The sequence below is a fragment of the Ranitomeya variabilis genome, chromosome 1, assembly GCF_051348905.1.
Source record: "Ranitomeya variabilis isolate aRanVar5 chromosome 1, aRanVar5.hap1, whole genome shotgun sequence".
Lineage (NCBI taxonomy): Eukaryota > Metazoa > Chordata > Amphibia > Anura > Dendrobatidae > Ranitomeya > Ranitomeya variabilis.
Genome location: NC_135232.1, coordinates 912,529,867 through 912,548,685, shown reverse-complemented (window position 1 = coordinate 912,548,685; position 18,819 = coordinate 912,529,867). Strand labels below are relative to the sequence as shown.

The 18,819-nt window shown below is 47.5% G+C and overlaps 4 non-coding genes and 50 pseudogenes across 4 annotated transcripts; all 54 read left to right on the top strand.

Moving 5' to 3' along the window:
* The first annotated feature begins 24 nt into the window (after positions 1 to 24).
* LOC143794303 (U2 spliceosomal RNA) lies at positions 25 to 206 on the top strand. Its single transcript, XR_013220407.1, has one exon. It is a non-coding gene; the product is annotated as a U2 spliceosomal RNA (small nuclear RNA).
* A 168-nt stretch (positions 207 to 374) lies between these two features.
* On the top strand, positions 375 to 526 carry LOC143795671 (U2 spliceosomal RNA; annotated as a pseudogene).
* Positions 527 to 724: 198 nt separating this feature from the next.
* Positions 725 to 896, top strand: LOC143801359 (U2 spliceosomal RNA; annotated as a pseudogene).
* Positions 897 to 1,074: 178 nt separating this feature from the next.
* On the top strand, positions 1,075 to 1,248 carry LOC143797016 (U2 spliceosomal RNA; annotated as a pseudogene).
* A 176-nt stretch (positions 1,249 to 1,424) lies between these two features.
* LOC143795933 (U2 spliceosomal RNA) lies at positions 1,425 to 1,598 on the top strand (annotated as a pseudogene).
* A 176-nt stretch (positions 1,599 to 1,774) lies between these two features.
* Positions 1,775 to 1,926, top strand: LOC143795708 (U2 spliceosomal RNA; annotated as a pseudogene).
* Positions 1,927 to 2,124: 198 nt separating this feature from the next.
* On the top strand, positions 2,125 to 2,298 carry LOC143795450 (U2 spliceosomal RNA; annotated as a pseudogene).
* Positions 2,299 to 2,474: 176 nt separating this feature from the next.
* Positions 2,475 to 2,648, top strand: LOC143795448 (U2 spliceosomal RNA; annotated as a pseudogene).
* Positions 2,649 to 2,824: 176 nt separating this feature from the next.
* Positions 2,825 to 2,998, top strand: LOC143795781 (U2 spliceosomal RNA; annotated as a pseudogene).
* Positions 2,999 to 3,174: 176 nt separating this feature from the next.
* On the top strand, positions 3,175 to 3,348 carry LOC143794660 (U2 spliceosomal RNA; annotated as a pseudogene).
* A 176-nt stretch (positions 3,349 to 3,524) lies between these two features.
* LOC143795892 (U2 spliceosomal RNA) lies at positions 3,525 to 3,698 on the top strand (annotated as a pseudogene).
* Positions 3,699 to 3,874: 176 nt separating this feature from the next.
* On the top strand, positions 3,875 to 4,026 carry LOC143795725 (U2 spliceosomal RNA; annotated as a pseudogene).
* A 198-nt stretch (positions 4,027 to 4,224) lies between these two features.
* Positions 4,225 to 4,406, top strand: LOC143794302 (U2 spliceosomal RNA). Its single transcript, XR_013220406.1, has one exon. It is a non-coding gene; the product is annotated as a U2 spliceosomal RNA (small nuclear RNA).
* A 168-nt stretch (positions 4,407 to 4,574) lies between these two features.
* On the top strand, positions 4,575 to 4,726 carry LOC143795670 (U2 spliceosomal RNA; annotated as a pseudogene).
* Positions 4,727 to 4,924: 198 nt separating this feature from the next.
* Positions 4,925 to 5,096, top strand: LOC143801357 (U2 spliceosomal RNA; annotated as a pseudogene).
* Positions 5,097 to 5,274: 178 nt separating this feature from the next.
* LOC143797015 (U2 spliceosomal RNA) lies at positions 5,275 to 5,448 on the top strand (annotated as a pseudogene).
* Positions 5,449 to 5,624: 176 nt separating this feature from the next.
* On the top strand, positions 5,625 to 5,798 carry LOC143795932 (U2 spliceosomal RNA; annotated as a pseudogene).
* A 176-nt stretch (positions 5,799 to 5,974) lies between these two features.
* Positions 5,975 to 6,126, top strand: LOC143795707 (U2 spliceosomal RNA; annotated as a pseudogene).
* A 198-nt stretch (positions 6,127 to 6,324) lies between these two features.
* On the top strand, positions 6,325 to 6,498 carry LOC143795447 (U2 spliceosomal RNA; annotated as a pseudogene).
* Positions 6,499 to 6,674: 176 nt separating this feature from the next.
* On the top strand, positions 6,675 to 6,848 carry LOC143797130 (U2 spliceosomal RNA; annotated as a pseudogene).
* A 176-nt stretch (positions 6,849 to 7,024) lies between these two features.
* Positions 7,025 to 7,198, top strand: LOC143794087 (U2 spliceosomal RNA; annotated as a pseudogene).
* Positions 7,199 to 7,374: 176 nt separating this feature from the next.
* Positions 7,375 to 7,548, top strand: LOC143795446 (U2 spliceosomal RNA; annotated as a pseudogene).
* Positions 7,549 to 7,724: 176 nt separating this feature from the next.
* On the top strand, positions 7,725 to 7,898 carry LOC143795445 (U2 spliceosomal RNA; annotated as a pseudogene).
* A 176-nt stretch (positions 7,899 to 8,074) lies between these two features.
* LOC143794659 (U2 spliceosomal RNA) lies at positions 8,075 to 8,248 on the top strand (annotated as a pseudogene).
* A 176-nt stretch (positions 8,249 to 8,424) lies between these two features.
* Positions 8,425 to 8,598, top strand: LOC143795891 (U2 spliceosomal RNA; annotated as a pseudogene).
* A 176-nt stretch (positions 8,599 to 8,774) lies between these two features.
* On the top strand, positions 8,775 to 8,926 carry LOC143795723 (U2 spliceosomal RNA; annotated as a pseudogene).
* Positions 8,927 to 9,124: 198 nt separating this feature from the next.
* Positions 9,125 to 9,306, top strand: LOC143794301 (U2 spliceosomal RNA). The gene has a single exon (XR_013220405.1). It is a non-coding gene; the product is annotated as a U2 spliceosomal RNA (small nuclear RNA).
* Positions 9,307 to 9,474: 168 nt separating this feature from the next.
* Positions 9,475 to 9,626, top strand: LOC143795669 (U2 spliceosomal RNA; annotated as a pseudogene).
* Positions 9,627 to 9,824: 198 nt separating this feature from the next.
* On the top strand, positions 9,825 to 9,998 carry LOC143794172 (U2 spliceosomal RNA; annotated as a pseudogene).
* Positions 9,999 to 10,174: 176 nt separating this feature from the next.
* On the top strand, positions 10,175 to 10,348 carry LOC143794171 (U2 spliceosomal RNA; annotated as a pseudogene).
* Positions 10,349 to 10,524: 176 nt separating this feature from the next.
* LOC143797011 (U2 spliceosomal RNA) lies at positions 10,525 to 10,698 on the top strand (annotated as a pseudogene).
* A 176-nt stretch (positions 10,699 to 10,874) lies between these two features.
* On the top strand, positions 10,875 to 11,048 carry LOC143794123 (U2 spliceosomal RNA; annotated as a pseudogene).
* Positions 11,049 to 11,224: 176 nt separating this feature from the next.
* Positions 11,225 to 11,398, top strand: LOC143795444 (U2 spliceosomal RNA; annotated as a pseudogene).
* A 176-nt stretch (positions 11,399 to 11,574) lies between these two features.
* On the top strand, positions 11,575 to 11,748 carry LOC143795780 (U2 spliceosomal RNA; annotated as a pseudogene).
* Positions 11,749 to 11,924: 176 nt separating this feature from the next.
* Positions 11,925 to 12,098, top strand: LOC143794658 (U2 spliceosomal RNA; annotated as a pseudogene).
* A 176-nt stretch (positions 12,099 to 12,274) lies between these two features.
* Positions 12,275 to 12,448, top strand: LOC143795890 (U2 spliceosomal RNA; annotated as a pseudogene).
* A 176-nt stretch (positions 12,449 to 12,624) lies between these two features.
* On the top strand, positions 12,625 to 12,776 carry LOC143795722 (U2 spliceosomal RNA; annotated as a pseudogene).
* A 198-nt stretch (positions 12,777 to 12,974) lies between these two features.
* On the top strand, positions 12,975 to 13,126 carry LOC143796253 (U2 spliceosomal RNA; annotated as a pseudogene).
* A 198-nt stretch (positions 13,127 to 13,324) lies between these two features.
* On the top strand, positions 13,325 to 13,515 carry LOC143794586 (U2 spliceosomal RNA). Its single transcript, XR_013220421.1, has one exon. It is a non-coding gene; the product is annotated as a U2 spliceosomal RNA (small nuclear RNA).
* A 159-nt stretch (positions 13,516 to 13,674) lies between these two features.
* On the top strand, positions 13,675 to 13,848 carry LOC143794492 (U2 spliceosomal RNA; annotated as a pseudogene).
* A 175-nt stretch (positions 13,849 to 14,023) lies between these two features.
* Positions 14,024 to 14,197, top strand: LOC143794723 (U2 spliceosomal RNA; annotated as a pseudogene).
* A 176-nt stretch (positions 14,198 to 14,373) lies between these two features.
* Positions 14,374 to 14,525, top strand: LOC143794325 (U2 spliceosomal RNA; annotated as a pseudogene).
* A 198-nt stretch (positions 14,526 to 14,723) lies between these two features.
* On the top strand, positions 14,724 to 14,897 carry LOC143794170 (U2 spliceosomal RNA; annotated as a pseudogene).
* A 176-nt stretch (positions 14,898 to 15,073) lies between these two features.
* On the top strand, positions 15,074 to 15,247 carry LOC143797010 (U2 spliceosomal RNA; annotated as a pseudogene).
* Positions 15,248 to 15,423: 176 nt separating this feature from the next.
* LOC143795931 (U2 spliceosomal RNA) lies at positions 15,424 to 15,597 on the top strand (annotated as a pseudogene).
* Positions 15,598 to 15,773: 176 nt separating this feature from the next.
* LOC143795691 (U2 spliceosomal RNA) lies at positions 15,774 to 15,925 on the top strand (annotated as a pseudogene).
* A 198-nt stretch (positions 15,926 to 16,123) lies between these two features.
* LOC143797269 (U2 spliceosomal RNA) lies at positions 16,124 to 16,297 on the top strand (annotated as a pseudogene).
* Positions 16,298 to 16,473: 176 nt separating this feature from the next.
* On the top strand, positions 16,474 to 16,647 carry LOC143797268 (U2 spliceosomal RNA; annotated as a pseudogene).
* A 176-nt stretch (positions 16,648 to 16,823) lies between these two features.
* Positions 16,824 to 16,997, top strand: LOC143795930 (U2 spliceosomal RNA; annotated as a pseudogene).
* A 176-nt stretch (positions 16,998 to 17,173) lies between these two features.
* Positions 17,174 to 17,347, top strand: LOC143795443 (U2 spliceosomal RNA; annotated as a pseudogene).
* A 176-nt stretch (positions 17,348 to 17,523) lies between these two features.
* LOC143797267 (U2 spliceosomal RNA) lies at positions 17,524 to 17,697 on the top strand (annotated as a pseudogene).
* A 176-nt stretch (positions 17,698 to 17,873) lies between these two features.
* Positions 17,874 to 18,047, top strand: LOC143794086 (U2 spliceosomal RNA; annotated as a pseudogene).
* A 176-nt stretch (positions 18,048 to 18,223) lies between these two features.
* On the top strand, positions 18,224 to 18,397 carry LOC143795442 (U2 spliceosomal RNA; annotated as a pseudogene).
* Positions 18,398 to 18,573: 176 nt separating this feature from the next.
* Positions 18,574 to 18,747, top strand: LOC143797129 (U2 spliceosomal RNA; annotated as a pseudogene).
* Positions 18,748 to 18,819: the final 72 nt, after the last annotated feature.

The window sequence follows — 18,819 nt, the reverse complement described above, 5'->3', positions numbered from 1 at the left end:
CCAAGTGGCAAACCATTTCTGATCATCTCTTCTCGGCCAAATGGCTCAAGATCAAGCGTAGTGTCTGTTCTTATTAGTTTAATATCTGATACGTCCCCTATTTGGGGACCATATATTAAATGGATTTTTGGAACAGGGAGCTGGAAATGGAGCTTGCTTTGTCACACGTAACCTTCACGAGGATGGAGGGTGTGGTTATGCAGATTCAAAACGCGTTGCGCACAGCTTGAACACATGCACACCGCAGAACTGTCATCGACAGAGCATCCAGAGTTTCTGGAAATGTCTTCCCTGCGGCAATCTTTTGCTACAACTCCACAGTGGGTGTCGGTTGTAGGCCTTGGTGCGGCCCAAGTGGCAAACCATTTCTGATCATCTCTTCTCGGCCAAATGGCTCAAGATCAAGCGTAGTGTCTGTTCTTATTAGTTTAATATCTGATACGTCCCCTATTTGGGGACCATATATTAAATGGATTTTTGGAACAGGGAGCTGGAAATGGAGCTTGCTTTGTCACACGGAACCTTCACGGGGATGGAAGGTGTGGTTATGCAGATTCAAAACGCGTTGCGCACAGCTTGAACACATGCACACCGCAGAACTGTCATCGACAGAGCATCCAGAGTTTCTGGAAATGTCTTCCCTGCGGCAATCTTTTGCTACGTCTCCACAGTGGGTGTCGGTTGTAGGCCTTGGTGCGGCCCAAGTGGCAAACCATTTCTGATCATCTCTTCTCGGCCAAATGGCTCAAGATCAAGTGTAGTGTCTGTTCTTATTAGTTTAATATCTGATACGTCCCCTATTTGGGGACCATATATTAAATGGATTTTTGGAACAGGGAGCTGGAAATGGAGCTTGCTTTGTCACACGCAACCTTCACGGGGATGGAGGGTGTGGTTATGCAGATTCAAAACGCGTTGCGCACAGCTTGAACACATGCACACCGCAGAACTGTCATCGACAGAGCATCCAGAGTTTCTGGAAATGTCTTCCCTGCGGCAAACTTTTGCTAGGTCACCACAGTGGGTGTCGGTTGTAGGCCTTGGTGCGGCCCATGTGGCAAACCATTTCTGATCATCTCTTATCGGCCAAATGGCTCAAGATCAAGCGTAGTGTCTGTTCTTATTAGTTTAATATCTGATACGTCCCCTATTTGGGGACCATATATTAAATGGATTTTTGGAACAGGGAGCTGGAAATGGAGCTTGCTTTGTCACACGGAACCTTCATGGGGATGGAGGGTGTGGTTATGCAGATTCAAAACGCGTTGCGCACAGCTTGAACACATGCACACCGCAGAACTGTCATCGACAGAGCATCTAGAATTTCTGGAAATGTCTTCCATGCGGCAATCTTTTGCTACGTCTCCACAGTGGGTGTCGGTTGTAGGCCTTGGTGCGGCCCAAGTGGCAAACCATTTCTGATCATCTCTTCTCGGCCAAATGGCTCAAGATCAAGCATAGTGTCTGTTCTTATTAGTTTAATATCTGATACGTCCCCTATTTGGGGACCATATATTAAATGGATTTTTGGAACAGGGAGCTGGAAATGGAGCTTGCTTTGTCGCACGGAACCTTCACGGGGATGGAGGGTGTGATTATGCAGATTCAAAACGCGTTGCGCACAGCTTTAACTCATGCACACCGCAGAACTGTCATCGACAGAGCATCCAGAGTTTCTAGAAATGTATTCCATGCGGCAATCTTTTGCTACGTCTCCACAGTGGGTGTCAGTTGTAGGCCTTGGTGCGGCCCAAGTGGCAAACCATTTCTGATCATCTTTTCTCGGCCAAATGGCTCAAGATCAAGCGTAGTGTCTGTTCTTATTAGTTTAATATCTGATACGTCCCCTATTTGGGGACCATATATTAAATGGATTTTTGGAACAGGAGGCTGGAAATGGAGCTTGCTTTGTCACACGGAACCTTCACGGGGATGGAGGGTGTGGTTAGGCAGATTCAAAACGCGTTGCGCACAGCTTGAACACATGCACACCGCAGAACTGTCATCAACAGAGCATCCAGAGTTTCTGGAAATGTCTTCCCTGTGGCAATCTTTTGCTACGTCTCCACAGTGGGTGTCGGTTGTAGGCCTTGGTGCGGCCCAAGTGGCAAACCATTTCTGATCATCTCTTCTCGGCCAAATGGCTCAAGATCAAGCGTAGTGTCTGTTCTTATTAGTTTAATATCTGATACGTCCCCTATTTGGGGACCATATATTAAATGGATTTTTGGAACAGGGAGCTGGAAATGGAGCTTGCTTTGTCACACGGAACCTTCACGGGGATGGAGGGTGTGGTTATGCAGATTCAAAACGCGTTGCGCACAGCTTGAACACATGCACACCGCAGAACTGTCATCGATAGAGCATCCAGAGTTTCTGGAAATGTCTTCCCTGCGGCAATCTTTTGCTACGTCTCCACAGTGGGTGTCGGTTGTAGGCCTTGGTGCGGCCCAAGTGGCAAACCATTTCTGATCATCTCTTCTCGGCCAAATGGCTCAAGATCAAGCGTAGTGTCTGTTCTTATTAGTTTAATATCTGATACGTCCCCTATTTGGGGACCATATATTAAATGGATTTTTGGAACAGGGAGCTGGAAATGGAGCTTGCTTTGTCACACGGAACCTTCACGGGGATGGAGGGTGTGGTTATGCAGATTCAAAACGCGTTGCGCACAGCTTGAACACATGCACACCGCAGAACTGTCATCGACAGAGCATCCAGAGTTTCTGGAAATGTCTTCCCTGCGGCAATCTTTTGCTACGTCTCCACAGTGGGTGTCGGTTGTAGGCCTTGGTGCGGCCCAAGTGGCAAACCATTTCTGATCATCTCTTCTCGGCCAAATGGCTCAAGATCAAGCGTAGTGTCTGTTCTTATTAGTTTAATAGCTGATACGTCCCCTATTTGGGGACCATATATTAAATGGATTTTTGGAACAGGGAGCTGGAAATGGAGCTTGCTTTGTCACACGGAACCTTCACGGGGATGGAGGGTGTGGTTATGCAGATTCAAAACACGTTGCGCACAGCTTGAACACATGCACACCGCAGAACTGTCATCGACAGAGCATCCAGAGTTTCTGGAAATGTCTTCCCTGCGGCAATCTTTTGCTACATCTCCACAGTGGGTGTCGGTTGTAGGCCTTGGTGCGGCCCAAGTGGCAAACCATTTCTGATCATCTCTTCTCGGCCAAATGGCTCAAGATCAAGCGTAGTGTCTGTTCTTATTAGTTTAATATCTGATACGTCCCCTATTTGGGGACCATATATTAAATGGATTTTTGGAACAGGGAGCTGGAAATGGAGCTTGCTTTGTCACACGGAACCTTCATGGGGATGGAGGGTGTGGTTATGCAGATTCAAAATGCGTTGCGCACAGCTTGAACACATGCACACCGCAGAACTGTCATCGACAGAGCATCCAGAGTTTCTGGAAATGTCTTCCCTGCGGCAATCTTTTGCTACGTCTCCACAGTGGGTGTCGGATGTAGGCCTTGGTGCGGCCCAAGTGGCAAACCATTTCTGATCATCTCTTCTCGGCCAAATGGCTCAAGATCAAATGTAGTGTCTGTTCTTATTAGTTTAATATCTGATACGTCCCCTATTTGGGGACCATATATTAACTGGATTTTTGGAACAGGGAGCTGGAAATGGAGCTTGCTTTGTCACGCGGAACCTTCACGGGGATGGAGGGTGTGGTTATGCAGATTCAAAACGCGTTGCGCACAGCTTGAACACATACACACCGCAGAACTGTCATCGATAGAGCATCCAGAGTTTCTGGAAATGTCTTCCCTGCGGCAATCTTTTGCTACGTCTCCACAGTTGGTGTCGGTTGTAGGCCTTGGTGCGGCCCAAGTGGCAAACCATTTCTGATCATCTCTTCTCGGCCAAATGGCTCAAGATCAAGCGTAGTGTCTGTTCTTATTAGTTTAATATCTGATACGTCCCCTATTCGGGGACCATATATTAAATGGATTTTTGGAACAGGGAGCTGGAAATGGAGCTTGCTTTGTCACACAGAACCTTTACGGGGATGGAGGGTGTGGTTATGCAGATTCAAAATGCGTTGCGCACAGCTTGAACACATGCACACCGTAGAACTGTCATCGACAGAGCATCCAGAGTTTCTGGAAATGTCTTCCCTGCGGCAATCTTTTGCTACGTCTCCACAGTGGGTGTCGGTTGTAGGCCTTGGTGCGGCCCAAGTGGCAAACCATTTCTGATCATCTCTTCTCGGCCAAATGGCTCAAGATCAAGCGTAGTGTCTGTTCTTATTAGTTTAATATCTGATACGTCCCCTATTTGGGGACCATATATTAAATGGATTTTTGGAACAGGGAGCTGGAAATGGAGCTTGCTTTGTCACACGTAACCTTCACGAGGATGGAGGGTGTGGTTATGCAGATTCAAAACGCGTTGCGCACAGCTTGAACACATGCACACCGCAGAACTGTCATCGACAGAGCATCCAGAGTTTCTGGAAATGTCTTCCCTGCGGCAATCTTTTGCTACAACTCCACAGTGGGTGTCGGTTGTAGGCCTTGGTGCGGCCCAAGTGGCAAACCATTTCTGATCATCTCTTCTCGGCCAAATGGCTCAAGATCAAGCGTAGTGTCTGTTCTTATTAGTTTAATATCTGATACGTCCCCTATTTGGGGACCATATATTAAATGGATTTTTGGAACAGGGAGCTGGAAATGGAGCTTGCTTTGTCACACGGAACCTTCACGGGGATGGAAGGTGTGGTTATGCAGATTCAAAACGCGTTGCGCACAGCTTGAACACATGCACACCGCAGAACTGTCATCGACAGAGCATCCAGAGTTTCTGGAAATGTCTTCCCTGCGGCAATCTTTTGCTACGTCTCCACAGTGGGTGTCGGTTGTAGGCCTTGGTGCGGCCCAAGTGGCAAACCATTTCTGATCATCTCTTCTCGGCCAAATGGCTCAAGATCAAGTGTAGTGTCTGTTCTTATTAGTTTAATATCTGATACGTCCCCTATTTGGGGACCATATATTAAATGGATTTTTGGAACAGGGAGCTGGAAATGGAGCTTGCTTTGTCACACGCAACCTTCACGGGGATGGAGGGTGTGGTTATGCAGATTCAAAACGCGTTGCGCACAGCTTGAACACATGCACACCGCAGAACTGTCATCTACAGAGCATCCAGAGTTTCTGGAAATGTCTTCCCTGCGGCAATCTTTTGCTAGGTCTCCACAGTGGGTGTCGGTTGTAGGCCTTGGTGCGGCCCAAGTGGCAAACCATTTCTGATCATCTCTTATCGGCCAAATGGCTCAAGATCAAGCGTAGTGTCTGTTCTTATTAGTTTAATATCTGATACGTCCCCTATTTGGGGACCATATATTAAATGGATTTTTGGAACAGGGAGCTGGAAATGGAGCTTGCTTTGTCACACGGAACCTTCATGGGGATGGAGGGTGTGGTTATGCAGATTCAAAACGCGTTGCGCACAGCTTGAACACATGCACACCGCAGAACTGTCATCGACAGAGCATCTAGAATTTCTGGAAATGTCTTCCATGCGGCAATCTTTTGCTACGTCTCCACAGTGGGTGTCGGTTGTAGGCCTTGGTGCGGCCCAAGTGGCAAACCATTTCTGATCATCTCTTCTCGGCCAAATGGCTCAAGATCAAGCATAGTGTCTGTTCTTATTAGTTTAATATCTGATACGTCCCCTATTTGGGGACCATATATTAAATGGATTTTTGGAACAGGGAGCTGGAAATGGAGCTTGCTTTGTCGCACGGAACCTTCACGGGGATGGAGGGTGTGATTATGCAGATTCAAAACGCGTTGCGCACAGCTTTAACTCATGCACACCGCAGAACTGTCATCGACAGAGCATCCAGAGTTTCTAGAAATGTATTCCATGCGGCAATCTTTTGCTACGTCTCCACAGTGGGTGTCAGTTGTAGGCCTTGGTGCGGCCCAAGTGGCAAACCATTTCTGATCATCTTTTCTCGGCCAAATGGCTCAAGATCAAGCGTAGTGTCTGTTCTTATTAGTTTAATATCTGATACGTCCCCTATTTGGGGACCATATATTAAATGGATTTTTGGAACAGGAGGCTGGAAATGGAGCTTGCTTTGTCACACGGAACCTTCACGGGGATGGAGGGTGTGGTTAGGCAGATTCAAAACGCGTTGCGCACAGCTTGAACACATGCACACCGCAGAACTGTCATCAACAGAGCATCCAGAGTTTCTGGAAATGTCTTCCCTGTGGCAATCTTTTGCTACGTCTCCACAGTGGGTGTCGGTTGTAGGCCTTTGTGCGGCCCAAGTGGCAAACCATTTCTGATAATCTCTTCTCGGCCAAATGGCTCAAGATCAAGCGTAGTGTCTGTTCTTATTAGTTTAATATCTGATACGTCCCCTATTTGGGGACCATATATTAAATGGATTTTTGGAACAGGGAGCTGGAAATGGAGCTTGCTTTGTCACACGGAACCTTCACGGGGATGGAGGGTGTGGTTATGCAGATTCAAAACGCGTTGCGCACAGCTTGAACACATGCACACCGCAGAACTGTCATCGATAGAGCATCCAGAGTTTCTGGAAAAGTCTTCCCTGCGGCAATCTTTTGCTACATCTCCACAGTGGGTGTCGGTTGTAGGCCTTGGTGCGGCCCAAGTGGCAAACCATTTCTGATCATCTCTTATCGGCCAAATGGCTCAAGATCAAGCGTAGTGTCTGTTCTTATTAGTTTAATATCTGATACGTCCCCTATTTGGGGACCATATATTAAATGGATTTTTGGAACAGGGAGCTGGAAATGGAGCTTGCTTTGTCACACGGAACCTTCACGGGGATGGAGGGTGTGGTTATGCAGATTCAAAACGCGTTGCGCACAGCTTGAACACATGCACACCACAGAACAGTCATCGACAGAGCATCCAGAGTTTCTGGAAATGTCTTCCATGCGGCAATCTTTTGCTATGTCTCCACAGTGGGTGTCGGTTGTAGGCCTTGGTGCGGCCCAAGTGGCAAACCATTTCTGATCATCTCTTCTCGGCCAATTGGCTCAAGATCAAGCGTAGTGTCTGTTCTTATTAGTTTAATATCTGATACGTCCCCTATTTGGGGACCATATATTAAATGGATTTTTGGAACAGGGAGCTGGAAATGGAGCTTGCTTTGTCGCACGGAACCTTCACGGGGATGGAGGGTGTGGTTATGCAGATTCAAAACGCGTTGCGCACAGCTTGAACTCATGCACACCGCAGAACTGTCATCGACAGAGCATCCAGAGTTTCTGGAAATGTCTTCCATGCGGCAATCTTTTGTTACGTCTCCACAGTGGGTGTCGGTTGTAGGCCTTGGTGCGGCCCAAGTTGCAAACCATTTCTGATCATCTCTTCTCGGCCAAATGGCTCAAGATCAAGCGTAGTGTCTGTTCTTATTAGTTTAATATCTGATACGTCCCCTATTTGGGGACCATATATTAAATGGATTTTTGGAACAGGGAGCTGGAAATGGAGCTTGCTTTGTCACACGGAACCTTCACGGGGATGGAGGGTGTGGTTATGCAGATTCAAAACGCGTTGCGCACAGCTTGAACACATGCACACCGCAGAACTGTCATCGACAGAGCATCCAGAGTTTCTGGAAATGTCTTCCCTGCGGCAATCTTTTGCTACGTCTCCACAGTGGGTGTCGGTTGTAGGCCTTGGTGCGGCCCAAGTGGCAAACCATTTCTGATCATCTCTTCTCGGCCAAATGGCTCAAGATCAAGCGTAGTGTCTGTTCTTATTAGTTTAATATCTGATACGTCCCCTATTTGGGGACCATATATTAAATGGATTTTTGGAACAGGGAGCTGGAAATGGAGCTTGCTTTGTCACACGGAACCTTCACGGGGATGGAGGGTGTGGTTATGCAGATTCAAAACGCGTTGCGCACAGCTTGAACACATGCACACCGCAGAACTGTCATCGACAGAGCATCCAGAGTTTCTGGAAATGTCTTCCCTGCGGCAATCTTTTGCTACATCTCCACAGTGGGTGTCGGTTGTAGGCCTTGGTGCGGCCCAAGTGGCAAACCATTTCTGATCATCTCTTCTCGGCCAAATGGCTCAAGATCAAGCGTAGTGTCTGTTCTTATTAGTTTAATATCTGATACGTCCCCTATTTGGGGACCATATATTAAATGGATTTTTGGAACAGGGAGCTGGAAATGGAGCTTGCTTTGTCACACGGAACCTTCATGGGGATGGAGGGTGTGGTTATGCAGATTCAAAATGCGTTGCGCACAGCTTGAACACATGCACACCGCAGAACTGTCATCGACAGAGCATCCAGAGTTTCTGGAAATGTCTTCCCTGCGGCAATCTTTTGCTACGTCTCCACAGTGGGTGTCGGATGTAGGCCTTGGTGCGGCCCAAGTGGCAAACCATTTCTGATCATCTCTTCTCGGCCAAATGGCTCAAGATCAAATGTAGTGTCTGTTCTTATTAGTTTAATATCTGATACGTCCCCTATTTGGGGACCATATATTAACTGGATTTTTGGAACAGGGAGCTGGAAATGGAGCTTGCTTTGTCACGCGGAACCTTCACGGGGATGGAGGGTGTGGTTATGCAGATTCAAAACGCGTTGCGCACAGCTTGAACACATGCACACCGCAGAACTGTCATCGATAGAGCATCCAGAGTTTCTGGAAATGTCTTCCCTGCGGCAATCTTTTGCTACGTCTCCACAGTTGGTGTCGGTTGTAGGCCTTGGTGCGGCCCAAGTGGCAAACCATTTCTGATCATCTCTTCTCGGCCAAATGGCTCAAGATCAAGCGTAGTGTCTGTTCTTATTAGTTTAATATCTGATACGTCCCCTATTCGGGGACCATATATTAAATGGATTTTTGGAACAGGGAGCTGGAAATGGAGCTTGCTTTGTCACACAGAACCTTTACGGGGATGGAGGGTGTGGTTATGCAGATTCAAAATGCGTTGCGCACAGCTTGAACACATGCACACCGTAGAACTGTCATCGACAGAGCATCCAGAGTTTCTGGAAATGTCTTCCCTGCGGCAATCTTTTGCTACGTCTCCACAGTGGGTGTCGGTTGTAGGCCTTGGTGCGGCCCAAGTGGCAAACCATTTCTGATCATCTCTTCTCGGCCAAATGGCTCAAGATCAAGCGTAGTGTCTGTTCTTATTAGTTTAATATCTGATACGTCCCCTATTTGGGGACCATATATTAAATGGATTTTTGGAACAGGGAGCTGGAAATGGAGCTTGCTTTGTCACACGTAACCTTCACGAGGATGGAGGGTGTGGTTATGCAGATTCAAAACGCGTTGCGCACAGCTTGAACACATGCACACCGCAGAACTGTCATCGACAGAGCATCCAGAGTTTCTGGAAATGTCTTCCCTGCGGCAATCTTTTGCTACAACTCCACAGTGGGTGTCGGTTGTAGGCCTTGGTGCGGCCCAAGTGGCAAACCATTTCTGATCATCTCTTCTCGGCCAAATGGCTCAAGATCAAGCGTAGTGTCTGTTCTTATTAGTTTAATATCTGATACGTCCCCTATTTGGGGACCATATATTAAATGGATTTTTGGAACAGGGAGCTGGAAATGGAGCTTGCTTTGTCACACGGAACCTTCACGGGGATGGAAGGTGTGGTTATGCAGATTCAAAACGCGTTGCGCACAGCTTGAACACATGCACACCGCAGAACTGTCATCGACAGAGCATCCAGAGTTTCTGGAAATGTCTTCCCTGCGGCAATCTTTTGCTACGTCTCCACAGTGGGTGTCGGTTGTAGGCCTTGGTGCGGCCCAAGTGGCAAACCATTTCTGATCATCTCTTCTCGGCCAAATGGCTCAAGATCAAGTGTAGTGTCTGTTCTTATTAGTTTAATATCTGATACGTCCCCTATTTGGGGACCATATATTAAATGGATTTTTGGAACAGGGAGCTGGAAATGGAGCTTGCTTTGTCACACGGAACCTTCACGGGGATGGAGGGTGTGGTTATGCAGATTCAAAACGCGTTGCGCACAGCTTGAACACATGCACACCGCAGAACTGTCATCGACAGAGCATCCAGAGTTTCTGGAAATGTCTTCCCTGCGGCAATCTTTTGCTACGTCTCCACAGTGGGTGTCGGTTGTAGGCCTTGGTGCGGCCCAAGTGGCAAACCATTTCTGATCATCTCTTCTCGGCCAAATGGCTCAAGATCAAGTGTAGTGTCTGTTCTTATTAGTTTAATATCTGATACGTCCCCTATTTGGGGACCATATATTAAATGGATTTTTGGAACAGGGAGCTGGAAATGGAGCTTGCTTTGTCACACGGAACCTTCACGGGGATGGAGGGTGTGGTTATGCAGATTCAAAACGCGTTGCGCACAGCTTGAACACATGCACACCGCAGAACTGTCATCGACAGAGCATCCAGAGTTTCTGGAAATGTCTTCCCTGCGGCAATCTTTTGCTAGGTCTCCACAGTGGGTGTCGGTTGTAGGCCTTGGTGCGGCCCAAGTGGCAAACCATTTCTGATCATCTCTTATCGGCCAAATGGCTCAAGATCAAGCGTAGTGTCTGTTCTTATTAGTTTAATATCTGATACGTCCCCTATTTGGGGACCATATATTAAATGGATTTTTGGAACAGGGAGCTGGAAATGGAGCTTGCTTTGTCACACGGAACCTTCATGGGGATGGAGGGTGTGGTTATGCAGATTCAAAACGCGTTGCGCACAGCTTGAACACATGCACACCGCAGAACTGTCATCGACAGAGCATCCAGAGTTTCTGGAAATGTCTTCCCTGCGGCAATCTTTTGCTAGGTCTCCACAGTGGGTGTCGGTTGTAGGCCTTGGTGCGGCCCAAGTGGCAAACCATTTCTGATCATCTCTTCTCGGCCAATTGGCTCAAGATCAAGCGTAGTGTCTGTTCTTATTAGTTTAATATCTGATACGTCCCCTATTTGGGGACCATATATTAAATGGATTTTTGGAACAGGGAGCTGGAAATGGAGCTTGCTTTGTCGCACGGAACCTTCACGGAGATGGAGGGTGTGGTTATGCAGATTCAAAACGCGTTGCGCACAGCTTGAACTCATGCACACCGCAGAACTGTCATCGACAGAGCATCCAGAGTTTCTGGAAATGTCTTCCATGCGGCAATCTTTTGTTACGTCTCCACAGTGGGTGTCGGTTGTAGGCCTTGGTGCGGCCCAAGTTGCAAACCATTTCTGATCATCTCTTCTCGGCCAAATGGCTCAAGATCAAGCGTAGTGTCTGTTCTTATTAGTTTAATATCTGATACGTCCCCTATTTGGGGACCATATATTAAATGGATTTTTGGAACAGGGAGCTGGAAATGGAGCTTGCTTTGTCACACGGAACCTTCACGGGGATGGAGGGTGTGGTTATGCAGATTCAAAACGCGTTGCGCACAGCTTGAACACATGCACACCGCAGAACTGTCATCGACAGAGCATCCAGAGTTTCTGGAAATGTCTTCCCTGCGGCAATCTTTTGCTACGTCTCCACAGTGGGTGTCGGTTGTAGGCCTTGGTGCGGCCCAAGTGGCAAACCATTTCTGATCATCTCTTCTCGGCCAAATGGCTCAAGATCAAGCGTAGTGTCTGTTCTTATTAGTTTAATAGCTGATACGTCCCCTATTTGGGGACCATATATTAAATGGATTTTTGGAACAGGGAGCTGGAAATGGAGCTTGCTTTGTCACACGGAACCTTCACGGGGATGGAGGGTGTGGTTATGCAGATTCAAAACGCGTTGCGCACAGCTTGAACACATGCACACCGCAGAACTGTCATCAACAGAGCATCCAGAGTTTCTGGAAATGTCTTCCCTGCGGCAATCTTTTGCTACATCTCCACAGTGGGTGTCGGTTGTAGGCCTTGGTGCGGCCCAAGTGGCAAACCATTTCTGATCATCTCTTCTCGGCCAAATGGCTCAAGATCAAGCGTAGTGTCTGTTCTTATTAGTTTAATATCTGATACGTCCCCTATTTGGGGACCATATATTAAATGGATTTTTGGAACAGGGAGCTGGAAATGGAGCTTGCTTTGTCACACGGAACCTTCATGGGGATGGAGGGTGTGGTTATGCAGATTCAAAATGCGTTGCGCACAGCTTGAACACATGCACACCGCAGAACTGTCATCGACAGAGCATCCAGAGTTTCTGGAAATGTCTTCCCTGCGGCAATCTTTTGCTACGTCTCCACAGTGGGTGTCGGATGTAGGCCTTGGTGCGGCCCAAGTGGCAAACCATTTCTGATCATCTCTTCTCGGCCAAATGGCTCAAGATCAAATGTAGTGTCTGTTCTTATTAGTTTAATATCTGATACGTCCCCTATTTGGGGACCATATATTAACTGGATTTTTGGAACAGGGAGCTGGAAATGGAGCTTGCTTTGTCACGCGGAACCTTCACGGGGATGGAGGGTGTGGTTATGCAGATTCAAAACGCGTTGCGCACAGCTTGAACACATGCACACCGCAGAACTGTCATCGATAGAGCATCCAGAGTTTCTGGAAATGTCTTCCCTGCGGCAATCTTTTGCTACGTCTCCACAGTTGGTGTCGGTTGTAGGCCTTGGTGCGGCCCAAGTGGCAAACCATTTCTGATCATCTCTTCTCGGCCAAATGGCTCAAGATCAAGCGTAGTGTCTGTTCTTATTAGTTTAATATCTGATACGTCCCCTATTCGGGGACCATATATTAAATGGATTTTTGGAACAGGGAGCTGGAAATGGAGCTTGCTTTGTCACACAGAACCTTTACGGGGATGGAGGGTGTGGTTATGCAGATTCAAAATGCGTTGTGCACAGCTTGAACACATGCACACCGTAGAACTGTCATCGACAGAGCATCCAGAGTTTCTGGAAATGTCTTCCCTGCGGCAATCTTTTGCTACGTCTCCACAGTGGGTGTCGGTTGTAGGCCTTGGTGCGGCCCAAGTGGCAAACCATTTCTGATCATCTCTTCTCGGCCAAATGGCTCAAGATCAAGCGTAGTGTCTGTTCTTATTAGTTTAATATCTGATACGTCCCTTATTCGGGGACCATATATTAAATGGATTTTTGGAACAGGGAGCTGGAAATGGAGCTTGCTTTGTCACACAGAACCTTTACGGGGATGGAGGGTGTGGTTATGCAGATTCAAAATGCGTTGCGCACAGCTTGAACACATGCACACCGTAGAACTGTCATCGACAGAGCATCCAGAGTTTCTGGAAATGTCTTCCCTGCGGCAATCTTTTGCTACGTCTCCACAGTGGGTGTCGGTTGTAGGCCTTGGTGCGGCCCAAGTGGCAAACCATTTCTGATCATCTCTTCTCGGCCAAATGGCTCAAGATCAAGCGTAGTGTCTGTTCTTATTAGTTTAATATCTGATACGTCCCCTATTTGGGGACCATATATTAAATGGATTTTTGGAACAGGGAGCTGGAAATGGAGCTTGCTTTGTCACACGGAATCTTCACTGGGATGGAGGGTGTGGTTATGCAGATTCAAAACGCGTTGCGCACAGCTTGAACACATGCACACCGCAGAACTGTCATCGACAGAGCATCCAGAGTTTCTGGAAATGTCTTCCCTGCGGCAATCTTTTGCTACGTCTCCACAGTGGGTGTCGGTTGTAGGCCTTGGTGCGGCCCAAGTGGCAAAACATTTCTGATCATCTCTTCTCGGCCAAATGGCTCAAGATCAAGCGTAGTGTCTGTTCTTATTAGTTTAATATCTGATACGTCCCCTATTTGGGGACCATATATTAAATTGATTTTTGGAACAGGGAGCTGGAAATGGAGCTTGCTTTGTCACACGGAACCTTCACGGGGATGGAGGGTGTGGTTATGCAGATTCAAAACGCGTTGCGCACAGCTTGAACACATGCACACCGCAGAACTGTCATCGACAGAGCATCCAGAGTTTCTGGAAATGTCTTCCCTGCGGCAATCTTTTGCTACGTCTCCACAGTGGGTGTCGGTTGTAGGCCTTGGTGCGGCCCAATGGCAAACCATTTCTGATCATCTCTTCTCGGCCAAATGGCTCAAGATCAAGCGTAGTGTCTGTTCTTATTAGTTTAATATCTGATACGTCCCCTATTTGGGGACCATATATTAAATGGATTTTTGGAACAGGGAGCTGGAAATGGAGCTTGCTTTGTCACACGGAACCTTCACGGGGATTGAGGGTGTGGTTATGCAGATTCAAAACGCGTTGCGCACAGCTTGAACACATGCACACCACAGAACAGTCATCGACAGAGCATCCAGAGTTTCTGGAAATGTCTTCCATGCGGCAATCTTTTGCTATGTCTCCACAGTGGGTGTCGGTTGTAGGCCTTGGTGCGGCCCAAGTGGCAAACCATTTCTGATCATCTCTTCTCGGCCAATTGGCTCAAGATCAAGCGTAGTGTCTGTTCTTATTAGTTTAATATCTGATACGTCCCCTATTTGGGGACCATATATTAAATGGATTTTTGGAACAGGGAGCTGGAAATGGAGCTTGCTTTGTCACACGGAACCTTCACGGGGATGGAAGGTGTGGTTATGCAGATTCAAAACGCGTTGCGCACAGCTTGAACACATGCACACCGCAGAACTGTCATCGACAGAGCATCCAGAGTTTCTGGAAATGTCTTCCCTGCGGCAATCTTTTGCTACGTCTCCACAGTGGGTGTCGGTTGTAGGCCTTGGTGCGGCCCAAGTGGCAAACCATTTCTGATCATCTCTTCTCGGCCAAATGGCTCAAGATCAAGTGTAGTGTCTGTTCTTATTAGTTTAATATCTGATACGTCCCCTATTTGGGGACCATATATTAAATGGATTTTTGGAACAGGGAGCTGGAAATGGAGCTTGCTTTGTCACACGGAACCTTCACGGGGATGGAGGGTGTGGTTATGCAGATTCAAAACGCGTTGCGCACAGCTTGAACACATGCACACCGCAGAACTGTCATCGACAGAGCATCCAGAGTTTCTGGAAATGTCTTCCCTGCGGCAATCTTTTGCTAGGTCTCCACAGTGGGTGTCGGTTGTAGGCCTTGGTGCGGCCCAAGTGGCAAACCATTTCTGATCATCTCTTATCGGCCAAATGGCTCAAGATCAAGCGTAGTGTCTGTTCTTATTAGTTTAATATCTGATACGTCCCCTATTTGGGGACCATATATTAAATGGATTTTTGGAACAGGGAGCTGGAAATGGAGCTTGCTTTGTCACACGGAACCTTCATGGGGATGGAGGGTGTGGTTATGCAGATTCAAAACGCGTTGCGCACAGCTTGAACACATGCACACCGCAGAACTGTCATCGACAGAGCATCTAGAATTTCTGGAAATGTCTTCCATGCGGCAATCTTTTGCTACGTCTCCACAGTGGGTGTCGGTTGTAGGCCTTGGTGCGGCCCAAGTGGCAAACCATTTCTGATCATCTCTTCTCGGCCAAATGGCTCAAGATCAAGCATAGTGTCTGTTCTTATTAGTTTAATATCTGATACGTCCCCTATTTGGGGACCATATATTAAATGGATTTTTGGAACAGGGAGCTGGAAATGGAGCTTGCTTTGTCGCACGGAACCTTCACGGGGATGGAGGGTGTGATTATGCAGATTCAAAACGCGTTGCGCACAGCTTTAACTCATGCACACCGCAGAACTGTCATCGACAGAGCATCCAGAGTTTCTAGAAATGTATTCCATGCGGCAATCTTTTGCTACGTCTCCACAGTGGGTGTCAGTTGTAGGCCTTGGTGCGGCCCAAGTGGCAAACCATTTCTGATCATCTTTTCTCGGCCAAATGGCTCAAGATCAAGCGTAGTGTCTGTTCTTATTAGTTTAATATCTGATACGTCCCCTATTTGGGGACCATATATTAAATGGATTTTTGGAACAGGAGGCTGGAAATGGAGCTTGCTTTGTCACACGGAACCTTCACGGGGATGGAGGGTGTGGTTATGCAGATTCAAAACGCGTTGCGCACAGCTTGAACACATGCACACCGCAGAACTGTCATCGATAGAGCATCCAGAGTTTCTGGAAAAGTCTTCCCTGCGGCAATCTTTTGCTACATCTCCACAGTGGGTGTCGGTTGTAGGCCTTGGTGCGGCCCAAGTGGCAAACCATTTCTGATCATCTCTTATCGGCCAAATGGCTCAAGATCAAGCGTAGTGTCTGTTCTTATTAGTTTAATTTCTGATACGTCCCCTATTTGGGGACCATATATTAAATGGATTTTTGGAACAGGGAGCTGGAAATGGAGCTTGCTTTGTCACACGGAACCTTCACGGGGATGGAGGGTGTGGTTATGCAGATTCAAAACGCGTTGCGCACAGCTTGAACACATGCACACCGCAGAACTGTCATCGATAGAGCATCCAGAGTTTCTGGAAAAGTCTTCCCTGCGGCAATCTTTTGCTACATCTCCACAGTGGGTGTCGGTTGTAGGCCTTGGTGCGGCCCAAGTGGCAAACCATTTCTGATCATCTCTTATCGGCCAAATGGCTCAAGATCAAGCGTAGTGTCTGTTCTTATTAGTTTAATTTCTGATACGTCCCCTATTTGGGGACCATATATTAAATGGATTTTTGGAACAGGGAGCTGGAAATGGAGCTTGCTTTGTCACACGGAACCTTCACGGGGATGGAGGGTGTGGTTATGCAGATTCAAAACGCGTTGCGCACAGCTTGAACACATGCACACCGCAGAACTGTCATCGACAGAGCATCTAGAATTTCTGGAAATGTCTTCCATGCGGCAATCTTTTGCTACGTCTCCACAGTGGGTGTCGGTTGTAGGCCTTGGTGCAGCCCAAGTGGCAAACCATTTCTGATCATCTCTTCTCGGCCAAATGGCTCAAGATCAAGCATAGTGTCTGTTCTTATTAGTTTAATATCTGATACGTCCCCTATTTGGGGACCATATATTAAATGGATTTTTGGAACAGGGAGCTGGAAATGGAGCTTGCTTTGTCGCACGGAACCTTCACGGGGATGGAGGGTGTGATTATGCAGATTCAAAACGCGTTGCGCACAGCTTTAACTCATGCACACCGCAGAACTGTCATCGACAGAGCATCCAGAGTTTCTAGAAATGTATTCCATGCGGCAATCTTTTGCTACGTCTCCACAGTGGGTGTCAGTTGTAGGCCTTGGTGCGGCCCAAGTGGCAAACCATTTCTGATCATCTCTTCTCGGCCAAATGGCTCAAGATCAAGCGTAGTGTCTGTTCTTATTAGTTTAATATCTGATACGTCCCCTATTTGGGGACCATATATTAAATGGATTTTTGGAACAGGGAGCTGGAAATGGAGCTTGCTTTGTCACACGGAACCTTCACGGGGATGGAGGGTGTGGTTATGCAGATTCAAAACGCGTTGCGCACAGCTTGAACACATGCACACCGCAGAACTGTCATCGATAGAGCATCCAGAGTTTCTGGAAAAGTCTTCCCTGCGGCAATCTTTTGCTACATCTCCACAGTGGGTGTCGGTTGTAGGCCTTGGTGCGGCCCAAGTGGCAAACCATTTCTGATCATCTCTTATCGGCCAAATGGCTCAAGATCAAGCGTAGTGTCTGTTCTTATTAGTTTAATTTCTGATACGTCCCCTATTTGGGGACCATATATTAAATGGATTTTTGGAACAGGGAGCTGGAAATGGAGCTTGCTTTGTCACACGGAACCTTCACGGGGATGGAGGGTGTGGTTATGCAGATTCAAAACGCGTTGCGCACAGCTTGAACACATGCACACCACAGAACAGTCATCGACAGAGCATCCAGAGTTTCTGGAAATGTCTTCCATGCGGCAATCTTTTGCTATGTCTCCACAGTGGGTGTCGGTTGTAGGCCTTGGTGCGGCCCAAGTGGCAAACCATTTCTGATCATCTCTTCTCGGCCAATTGGCTCAAGATCAAGCGTAGTGTCTGTTCTTATTAGTTTAATATCTGATACGTCCCCTATTTGGGGACCATATATTAAATGGATTTTTGGAACAGGGAGCTGGAAATGGAGCTTGCTTTGTCGCACGGAACCTTCACGGGGATGGAGGGTGTGGTTATGCAGATTCAAAACGCGTTGCGCACAGCTTGAACTCATGCACACCGCAGAACTGTCATCGACAGAGCATCCAGAGTTTCTGGAAATGTCTTCCATGCGGCAATCTTTTGTTACGTCTCCACAGTGGGTGTCGGTTGTAGGCCTTGGTGCGGCCCAAGTTGCAAACCATTTCTGATCATCTCTTCTCGGCCAAATGGCTCAAGATCAAGCGTAGTGTCTGTTCTTATTAGTTTAATATCTGATACGTCCCCTATTTGGGGACCATATATTAAATGGATTTTTGGAACAGGGAGCTGGAAATGGAGCTTGCTTTGTCACACGGAACCTTCACGGGGATGGAGGGTGTGGTTATGCAGATTCAAAACGCGTTGCGCACAGCTTGAACACATGCACACCGCAGAACTGTCATCGACAGATCATCCAGAGTTTCTGGAAATGTCTTCCCTGCGGCAATCTTTTGCTACTTCTCCACAGTGGGTGTCGGTTGTAGGCCTTGGTGCGGCCCAAGTGGCAAACCATTTCTGATCATCTCTTATCGGCCAAATGGCTCAAGATCAAGCGTAGTGTCTGTTCTTATTAGTTTAATATCTGATACGTCCCCTATTTGGGGACCATATATTAAATGGATTTTTGGAACAGGGAGCTGGAAATGGAGCTTGCTTTGTCACACGGAACCTTCACGGGGATGGAGGGTGTGGTTATGCAGATTCAAAACGCGTTGCGCACAGCTTGAACACATGCACACCGCAGAACTGTCATCGACAGATCATCCA